At 38.8% G+C, this 10,976-nt stretch overlaps 1 long non-coding RNA gene across 1 annotated transcript in view; it reads left to right on the top strand.

Moving 5' to 3' along the window:
• LOC138145574 (uncharacterized) overlaps positions 1-8,513 on the top strand; it is a 51,479-nt gene extending 42,966 nt beyond the window's left edge. Inside the window, exon 3 of the long non-coding RNA XR_011164256.1 lies at positions 7,891-8,513. This is a non-coding gene — a long non-coding RNA (uncharacterized lncRNA). The remainder of the gene's footprint in view (positions 1-7,890) is intronic.
• Positions 8,514-10,976: the final 2,463 nt, after the last annotated feature.

Here is a 10,976-nt window from a genome sequence, read left to right as displayed (position 1 = left end):
CACACACACACACACACACACACACACACACACACACACACACACACCTCCCAAAATTCTAATTGCACCTAATCCCAACAAGAATTCCTGGAAGAGTTGAAGCAAAAGGTAAGAGTCACAGAAGAAAAATTGGGGAAGGGAATGAAAGTGATGCAAGAAAATTATGAGCAGAGAATTAAAACCTTGTAAAAGAGGCACAAAAAATACTGAAGAAAATAGCACCTTAAAAAACAGAAGTGACTGGGTAGTAAAAGAGAAACAAAAATTCACTGAAGAAAAGACCTCCTTATAAGGCAGAATAAGCCAAAGAGAAAAGGAGGTATAAAAATTCACTGAAGAAAAGAATTTCTCAAAAATATAACTGGCCAAACGGAAAGAGGTACAAAATCTCACTGAAGAAAATAATTACTTTATATTAGAATTGGACAACTGGAAGCCAATAAGTTCATGAGACATTGACAGCAAAACAAAGATAAAATAATGAAAAAATTAGAAGAAAATGTGAAATATCTCATCAGAAAAACAACTGACCTGGGATAAATTAATAGTTATTGGGCTACCTGAAAGTCATGATCAAAGAAAGAGCTTAGACATCATATCAGGGATCTAGGTAGTGCAATGGCACCAGGACTGGAGTCAGGAAGATGTGAGTTCACATCCAGCCTCAGACACTTAATAACTGTGTGACCCTGGGTCAATCACTTAACCCTGTTTGCCTCAGTTTCCTTATCTATAAAATGAGCTAGAGAAGGAAATAGCAAACCACTTTAGTATCTTTGTCAAGAAAACACCAAATGGCATCACAAAGAGTTAGACATTACTGAAACAACTGAATGACAAAAATGCATTGTATTTAAAGACACTGTAGAGAAAAACTGCCCCAAAACCTTAGATCCAGTGGTTAAAAAAGAAATTGAAAAAATCCACTGATTGCCTCCTGAAAGAGATCCCAAAATGAAAATTTCCAGGAATATTATAGCCAAATTCCAGAGCTCCCAGGTCAAAGGGAAAATATTACAAGCAGCCAGAAAGAAACAATTCAAATATTGTGGAGCTACAGTCAGAATCACACAAGATTTAGCAGCTTAGTCAAAAGAGTGGAAGGTTTGGAATATGATATTCCAGAAAGCAAAGGAGCTAGGATTACAACCAACAATAACCTATCTAACAAAACTGAGTATGATCTTTCAGGTGAAAATGGATATTTAATGAAATAGAGGACTTTCTAGGGCATTGCTGATTAAAAGACCATAGTTGAATAGAAAAATTGACTCTACCCCTGTGTCACAAATTTCTCCTGCTGACTGCCTTAGTTTTCTTAGCCTGGAAAAATTTCTCATCTTGATGTTTTATCTCTGCTACTCCAAAATTTGATTCGAGGTGTTATTTGAGGTGTGAGTCAACTATGTTGGAATGATCTTAAAAAAAAAGAAAACTGAAGGAGTGAGAAAAAAAGCTACACTAGGAGAAGGAGGGAAAGGTAGAATGGGAAAATGTTCTCACATACAAAAAGGTCTACAAGGAAGAGTTTTTACAGTGGGGGGGAAATGAGGGAGGGATGGTATAACTTGAATGTCACTTATCAAAACTGGTTCAAAGAGGGAAGAATACATACATACACATATATATGCATATGTATGTATGTGTCTATACACACACACACACACACACACACAGTTGTGTATAGAAATGTAAATAACCCAAAAGGGAAATAGGAGGATAAGGGGATAAGAGAAAAGGAGGGATGACAAAAGGGAGGACAGATTAATGGAGGTAGTGGTTAGAAGCACAATAGACTTTTGATGAGTGACAGGATAAAAAGAATGAGAAGAAAATGGAATGGAAGGGAAAAACAGTAATCATAACTGTGAATGTGAATGCGATATATTCACCCATAAAACTAAAGCAGATACTAGAACAGATTAGAAACCAGAAAGCAACATTTTTTTTTTTGTTTAAAGAAAGGCACTTGAAACAGAAAGACACACACAAAGTTAAAATAAAGGATGGAGGAAGAATATAATATTCTTCAGCTCAACTTAAAAAAAAGACAGGGGTAGCAATCATGATTTCAGACAAAGCAAAAGCAAAAATACACCCAATTAGAAGAGATAATCAGAGAAACTACATTTTGCTAAAAGATACCATAGACAATGAATTAATATAAAAAATTTTACTGCAAGTTTCTTTGATAAAGGCTTCATTTCTCAAATATGTACTGAGTATAAAACTGTGTCGAATTTATAAAAAATAAGAGCCATTCCCAATTGATAAATGGCCAAAGGATATAAAGAGGCAGCTTTCAGAAGAAGAAATTAAAGCATATAGTCATATGAAAAAAAATGCCCTAAATCACAATTGATTAGAGAAAGGCAAATCAAAATAACTCTGAAGTCCCACCTCACATCTATCAGAAGTGACAAATATTGAAAAGGATGAGGGGAAAATAGGTACACTAATGAACTGTTGGCAGAGTAGTAAACTGACTCAACCATTCTGGAGAACAATGTAGAACTAAGTCCAAAGGGTCATAAAGCTGTGCATATGCTTTGACCTAACAATACTACTACTAGCTCTGTAACCCTAAGATCAAAGAAAAAGGAAGAGGATTTTTATGTACACAAATATAAAAAATCGGAAACCGAAAACATGCTCATCAATTGGGAAATGGTTGAAAAACGTGTGGTATATGATTGTGATGGAATACTATTATGCTGTGGGAAATGGTGGGGAGGGTATTTTCAGAAAAACATGGCAAGACCTATGTGAACCAGTACAAAATGAAGTAAGAAGAACCAGGAGATCATCATGCATGGTAACCTCAATGTTATAATGATGATCAACTGCAAAAGATTTGACTACTCTGATTAATACAATGATCCAAAACAATTCCAAAGGACTCACGATAAAAAAATGCTCTTCACCTCCAGAGAGAAATGATGAAGTCTGAATGCAAATTGAAATATAATTTTCTCACTTGCTTTGTTTTTCTTGCTTTTTTAAAAATATGGCTAATATAGAAATATGTTTTGCATAATTTCACATGTATAATTGATATATTGCTTGCCTTCTTAGTAGATTGGGGAGGGGTGAGAGGAAAGGAGAAAATTGGGAACCAAATTTTTTTTAAAAAGAATGTTAAGATAAATAAATAAAAATTTCGATATCCAATAATAAGAGAAATAATCTATTGATTCAGAAATAATCATACTATCTTTCATAATTATACTATAGATGATTAATGATACAGAAGGAATTATAAAGGAAAATGTTTTTGGTCCCCTTCATCCTTCTATGCCTAAAGAGTTTGAGAAGCACATAAAGATTTTTAGTGCAGGGGTATCAACAATTCAACAGCCTGTTATTAAGGGCCTTCTTGAGTGGAGGGCATAGCACTGTGCTAGGTGCTTTGAAAGGTACAGAATTTAGATAAGGTCAGTCCCTACTCTCATGGAACTTACAGATGTATCACTTAGGCTAGCTCAGAACATTGGTCTGCCTTGAGGCATATAGATTTAATTACTGGTAGCTGTGTTGTGATAATCTGGCCACCCAGCAAGGCATTGCCTGGTAGCTCTATTTAGAGAGAAGCTGGAGTGCCACCTGCCATCAGCTAGTGGGGCACAGAGACCCATCCAGACACTCTTTAAGGGCAGTATGAGTCCAGTATTTAATCTTGAACAGTAAAATGGCTTGTCCTTGGTCAAGTATATAAGTAACAAACTGAAGATTTGAATCCAGATCTTCTCATATCCAGAACAAACAAAACAAGACAAAAACTGAATAGTTTGCTCATATATGGATTTAGAGCTTCAAAATGAAAGTCACAAAAATTACAGCACAATCTGGAAAGATGATGGTTATAGTGAATGTGGGTGTGTTGATTAAGATAAGTGAAAGCTCGGGGATCTGTGGGGGGAGAAGAGGAGTCTGACGTTAAAGGCACAGGTCTTACACCTGAAACTGAATGAGAGACATGTCCAGTTCCAATGAATACCTTGGCCATCAGATTGCCTGGCAGATGACTTCTTTTGGCCTCAGTTTCCTTCTTTCCCAGGGAGAGGCGATGACTGTCTCTTACTAGAGTGTTGTGAAAATTAACTAATAAATGATTGTGAAGCACTTTGTTCAATGTAAAGTGCTATATAAATGCTTAATAATAATAACCACCTTGTCAAGCATCCAATGTTGCTTTTGAGTCCTGTGGTCCCTGTATAATGATATTGAGCCTTTATAAAGTGCTCTACAAATAGTAAATAATTCATCCCCAGAGCACCCCAGGGAGGTGAGAAAGTACTCCTCTTCCTTCTTACTTTGGAGGTGCTGAGATGCTACATTTGCTCAAGGCAATGCAGAAAAATCCATTGATGAGAAAGCCAAGATTGGTTTCCCCGGGTCTGACCCAGGCCACTCAAAACCCAGAGAATGGTGCTAAGGAGAGCATATGTGTGCAGAGGGGCTGGGAAGGGCTTGGGAGAAGAAGGCTGTTTTCATCCCATGGGTCTAGTCAGGTATTTGTCACTCTTCAGGGTGTGGTGTTGAAGGCTCTGACTTAGAAAGTGGCAGGCAAAAGAGTATGGCTAAGTATAGATTGAAAATAGCAAACAGGCACGTTTGCTATTGCTGCTGGTTCTCAAGTTGGATAGAATGTAAGAAGGGCAGACCCTCTTTTGTTCCTGGGTGGGTGAGGGAGGGGGCAAAAATAGGAAAGTGTTTTCAGAAAGAAGAAATTTAAATAGCTTCACATAAATCCAGATCAAAGCGAATTCAGAAGGCTAAATTTAGGTTGAGAAGGTTTCCTATATCCAAGGACAATTCCAAGTACACTAAGGCTGGACTGGGGCTCTCTCTGGCTAGGCTCACAGTAACCTGAGACATGCCTAGAATGAGGTGACCGAAACAGACTGAGCCACTCCAGGACTTAAGGAATGAGTGGAGGGAGAAAAGAAGGCAGCAGGAATAGACCACACACAAGGACCATCACCACTGGAGTAGTCTCAGAAATTTGAAGAAAAGGCAAAAAAGGATAATGTTTTATGACTAAGAAGGAATAAATACTATCTATAGAAAATCCCCATGTTTATGAGCAGGTTGAGATAACCATGGGCACCTTGTGACGGCCACCTCTGCCCTACAGAGGCCATACAGTAGGAGTCCAGTGTGTATGAGTGATACCAGTAACAAACATTGAGTCAGACCTAGCTGTGGCATGAAGGGTTGTCCATGTGTTTTAATGGGGGTAGAAGGGTCATACTTCTCTTGGTTAGGTCCCCATCTAGAAATCTCCACTGAACAATTCAGTAGACTGGCACCATCTCCCTGACATAAAAGCCATTCACTGACCACAAAATGAGATTTTTTTATTAAAGGAAAAAACTTACTCTGCAATGTAGCACAGTGGATTAAGGACCATCCTAGAAGTTAGAGAGACTTGGGTTCACATACTTTCTTACCTACTGGTTGTTTCTGTCATTAGGTCAAGTCATGTGTCCTCTTATTGGCCCATGGATCTCTCTTTGATAAATTACAGATGAGTTGCTCATAAACTTTGGGGGAGGGTGTTTCCATACCAGAAGTTTCCTACATTGATGAAATCACAGATCTGGACCACTACCCCCTCTCAGATGTTCTGCAACAGATACATCATAGTCATTGAAAATCATACAATGCATATTCCCCACATTACTAACAGTCTCTGGATGAAAAATCTCATATTGGGCTCCTCTGGCTCTCATGAAATGTGTGATCTCTGTATTCTCCTTACACCTATCCCTCATTTTCATTTCTCTAGCTATGTAAACAGTAATTAAATCAACACTAACATTCCTAGAAAGTGCATGCCAATTAATTGCCCCATGCCAGCACGACATCCCTGCCCAAAACGCCCCCTCCCTGATCACCACTTCCCTATATCCGTTGACTTCTTCTATTAGACTATAAGCTCCCTGAAGGCAGAGACAGTCTTGCTTTTTTGTAACTGTATCCCTAATTCTTATAACAGTGTTTAGCATATGGTAAGTATTTAATAAATGATTATTCGTTCATTCATTCTTGGTGCTGTCCTCTGCTGGTAGAGTTGCCAGTCTCCTGGTACAATGTTTTCTCTCAATTATTTAAGCATAATAAGATCATAGGAACCAAGATCTAGAACCAGAAAGAAACTTAGAGGCCATAAAATCCTACCCTCTCATTTTACAGAAAAGGAAAGTGGGATCCAGAGAGATTGTTTCTTGGCCAAGATCACACAATCAGTAGGTGTCTGAGGGAGGGATCAGCACCCTAAATAAAAGCAAAGGGATCATAGGAATATCTTCCCTGCTCTGGCATAAAGGCTGCCATATCAGGATTCTTCTGCTTGAGGCTTACCTCACTGTCTCCTCCCAATGACATCATCCTCCCTCCTCCAGAGCTCTACTTTTGGCCTGGGCTACAGGGAAGTCATGATCATGGGCTCCCTTGGAAGACTAGATGACTGAAAAGTCAAGGAACCACGATATTCTTCCAACCTCTTGACAATGAAGTGCTGTCCTAAGGTTAGGACTAGAAGGGACCTTAGAGGCCATCTAATCCAACCCTCCTCATTTTAAAGATGAGGAAATTGAGGTCCAGGTAATATAGTTAATCAATGGCAAAACTGGCCTTCAAATCCAGGTCATCTCTTTCCAAACACAGGTTTCTGTCATTAGGCCCTGGACTATAACAATATGATCACCTAGAAACTTCACTGAGAGCTAGTCACCAACCTTTCTCAAAGGTGAAGCTGGATCCCTAAAGCTCATTTAAATATAGTCCCTGAGGACTCCCTCCCCCTTCCTTGGTTGTGGTAATATTTAGAGCTTGGAATCCTTACTTAAGCTAAACAGGGATACACTGGAATCAGAGAGACTAGATCTCAATCTATTTCCTCTCTCTCTCCCTCTCTCTGTACCTCCTCTCTCTGTCCTCTCTGTCTCTCCCTCTATCTGTCTGTATCTCTGTCTCTCTGTCTCTCTGTCTGTCTCTCTCTGTCTCTCTTTCTCTCTGTCTGTCTGTCTGTCTCTCTCTCTCTCCTTGGACAGGTTATTTACCCTGCAATTAAATATAAGCACTGGTTTTTTATTTTTGAAATCAGAGGACCTAGCTTCAAATCTCGTCCCCACTGCTTACATCTATGTGGCGCTCATATGTAAAGCCATTTAACGTGCCAGAGCTTCAGTTTCCTCATCTGTAAAAGAAGGGGATGGGACTAGATGACTTTGAAGTCCCCATCCAGTTCCAAGTCTCAGATTATTCATCATGATGCTTAAAGGAAATAATAAGGACTGACTTCCTGTGCCCTTACATGGGGATGAAATGAACCAACCATGCCACCACCATGTGGACATGATATCTCACAGAGGCAAAAGTAGTACCATATTTGTCTAAACACAGGTCATATTTTCTCTTAAATCTGGCCAGTAAAAACACATAAATGCAGTCTATAATAATCTTGTTTCATAGGCCCTTAGGAATGATGATGTGGGACAACAGAAAGACTGGTAGATTTGAAGTCAGGTCCTGAGAGAGAATCCTAGTTCCATCATTAAATGCCTATGTGCCCTTGAAAAAGTAGCCTCACTTCTCTGGGTCTCTGTTTTTACATCTGTAAAATAAAGTGAATTGAACTAGATGAACTCTGGGGCCCTTTTCAGCTTAAAATCTATGATCCCAATATATTGTTTGATTTAAAAAATATTTTTGCCTTACTACACAGGTATAATCTATATCAAATCATGTATCTCCTCAAAGAAGTGGGAGGGAAGAAAGGAAGAGAATTTGAAACTCAAAATTTCAAAAACTGAATGTAAACTATTTTTGTTTACAAGTAGTTGAAAAAACTTTTAAAGTAGAAATTTTTTTTTCATTTCACAGATGAGAGTGCACATTCAAGAAGTAACCTATGTCTGGGTCAATATGGAATAGATAAGAAATGTCTTTAAAACATCTTTGTTGCTCTGTAAAATGATGCACCAAGAAAAGAAAAAATCAACATCTTAGGAGAGATGAGAAGTACTTTGAGTTTCTCCAGAGAAGGGCTCTATGTTAATTGAAGATATTAATAATGTCAGCTTCCCTGCCGACTCACTGTGTGACACTGGATAAACTTCTTGACCCCTTTTCACTCAGCTTTCCCAACTATAAAATGAGGCTAATAATGCTTGTCACCTACAACCACATGTGGACGCCATGATGAGATAATGAGATAGTGAGTCACATTCTTCCCAGGGTCCAAGTTACTCCCTGTTGGTAAGTCAATGCTTCATTGACTCTTGATATTAGATGACTAATTAGTGCGCTAAAGAGCAAATGACCATAGCCAGTCCTTCACCGACCCCCACTGAGATGTTCTCCATGATAACCAGGCCAAGTTCTAAGGGCTTTGCTATTTTCCCAAACACTAGATGCAGTGTTTTATTCCCTTAAAAGTCCAAAAAGCAATTGCTAATGAAAGGGACCAGCGGAGATCAAAGAGGGGAGGTGAAAAATGGGACTAGCCCTAGCGGGAGAAAAGTGAGATCAGAGATGCTGGAGAAAGATGCCAACAATGAGAGAGAAGCAAAGGAATACTAGAGAGCCCAGGAACAACACAGCAAAGGAGTCAGAAACAGGGAGGGCTCATTTCCCTATCATACTTCTGAAGCTCCAGGAAGAAAGCAAACTGTTATCCAAAGGACAATGAGAGTCATCAGGTAAGTGTCTCGATAAAAAGTTTCTTTGGGATTCAGATGTCACTTCCTTGCCAGGCAATGTCAACTCTCTTACTTTGGGACCATCAGTTGTGTGAAATAGAAGGCCACTTGGGGAAAGGAAATGAGTAAGCAGCTAGGTGATACAGTGGATAGAGCCCCAGGCCTGGAGTCAGGAAGACTCATCTTACCAAGTTCAAATCTGGCCGAAGACACTTACTAGCTGTGCGACCCTAGGCAAGTCACTGTACCCTGTTTGCCTCCATTTCCTCATCTGTAAAATGAACTGGAGAAGGAAATGGCAAACCACTCTAGTCTCTTTCCCAAATGGGGTCACAAAAAGTAGGACACAACTGAAACAAAAAATATTTTTAAAATATCTGTGATCTCATTATTTCAAGTGTTCCATCCATACCTGTCCAGTCTAAGCAACTCTTGTCATATCTTCCCATAAATTCACCATAGGGTGTCCACCATGATGGAAGTCTTTCTTACTTTCTGCTGCCATTGCAAGAAAATCAGTGGACCTCTAGGCCTCATCATCTGTCATCCCCACCCATGCAACATGACCAATTCACCTTCTCTTCCTAGAATATTTCCTTGATGACACTTCTGACACCTGTCCTTCTTTGAAGTTCCTCATCCATTATGTGTCATGGCCTATTCATGTCCCCTATCCCCCACCCTGCCTCCCAGTGATATGATACTTATTTTCAATTCTTTGGAAACAATAGTGTTCCATGTCTAGCAACCATACACCACCAGTAGAATATTGTTATTGAAAAGATTTCCTAAAAAGATATAACAGTAGGATATTATTATTAAAAAATATTTCCTAAAAAGATATGACAACAGAAATTACCCTAGTCAATGACCTTCTAATATCAAACATTTAGCAAAGAAAAAGTGACCCTCTGAACATAAATAATAGGTAAATTTAGATAAAATCTCACTGTGATGGAGGATATCCAGGGGCAGAGTCCAAGTTGAAGTGGATTCCCCTGTGGATGGTAAGGATTTACAGATGCTTCAGGTGTATTTGTAACAGACTGTACAAATGGGTTGGGCACAGAATTAAACAAGAAGAATAGAGGAGGCTGAATTTTCTTCAGGAAATTATAAAGTTCTTTAACAAGTTCAGAAACAATTCTGTTTCTCCTGGAAACCGATCAGGAAATAAACAGCTGAAATTATAATAAAGATCTAAAAAACCAAAATCTATTAAAGTGGGGGCATGGTCCTCTAACATATTTTTTGCAAAGTGTACCACTGAGTCTTGTCAGCTAAGGATTCAGAAGCTCTACCTGTATTTTCAGATGACCGTGCTTGCAGTACTACAAAATGTAAATGATTCTATTTTGTGAGAAATGGAAATGAGGAGAGAATGATGATATAGATAGAGAAAAGATGAATAAAGGAAGATATTTAGTTGTTTTCAGTGTTTTGAGGAGTTCTTATAATAGAAGAAGAAATTGGTGAGTTTTGTTTTACTCAAGATGGTGTAGAAGTTACAGGAAGGTAGCTATCAGCTGGACAGAGGGTTTCCTCACAATAGGAACTACTCAGCAGAAAAAGGGAGGCTGATTACTAAGGCAGTGAATCCTTTCTCACCAAAGGCTGAGCAGAGGCTAGAAGAGCTTCTGTTAGGAACACCATCAAAGAGATTCCTGTATTACATGAGGGGTTGAATTTGATGGCATTCAATACATCTTTTTTAGAAGGAGGAAGTAAATTTTTTACCCCAAAATAGCTTCTTCTAGCTACCCATTGCTCTCAGGTTACTGATCTCTAACATCCAGAAAGGCATTCTCAGGAAAGGCCAATTCATCTCAACATAAGCCTGCACCAGATGTTTGGAAAACAGCATATCTGCTGGGGGAATAAATACTGAGTTAAAATGCATTATAAAGCTTAACACAATGTTTCCTTGGGAAACATAAGTGGTTGCTGCCATTATAATTAGCACCCAAAATGGGCTAACAGCTCAAGGCCAGAGGTGGCACTCTCCAGGGAGAAGTCTTTCCTTGGAAAATTTCCCTTGAAAATTCTCCCTAGGAATAGGTTATACCCAGGAGATATTCAAATAAAAACTTAATTTTGTAGTTCCAACTTCTATTATTAATCTCTAACCCATAGTGACTTGACATAATATCATCAGTCCCAGAAATTCTATTCAAAGAGTTCTGTCCAGGGTCAGACAGACAAATTTGACCCATCTGTTAGGTGGAGATATTCTCACTTGGGCATTTGTCCTTTAAAAAAAAAAAGAAA

This window comes from Petaurus breviceps, unplaced genomic scaffold (assembly GCF_028583685.1).
Source record: "Petaurus breviceps papuanus isolate PSGF00001 unplaced genomic scaffold, PetGlider_PUasm1.0 90740, whole genome shotgun sequence".
Taxonomy (NCBI): domain Eukaryota; kingdom Metazoa; phylum Chordata; class Mammalia; order Diprotodontia; family Petauridae; genus Petaurus; species Petaurus breviceps.
Note: the sequence above shows the minus strand (reverse complement) of the source record. Positions and strands in the feature narration are given on the sequence as shown.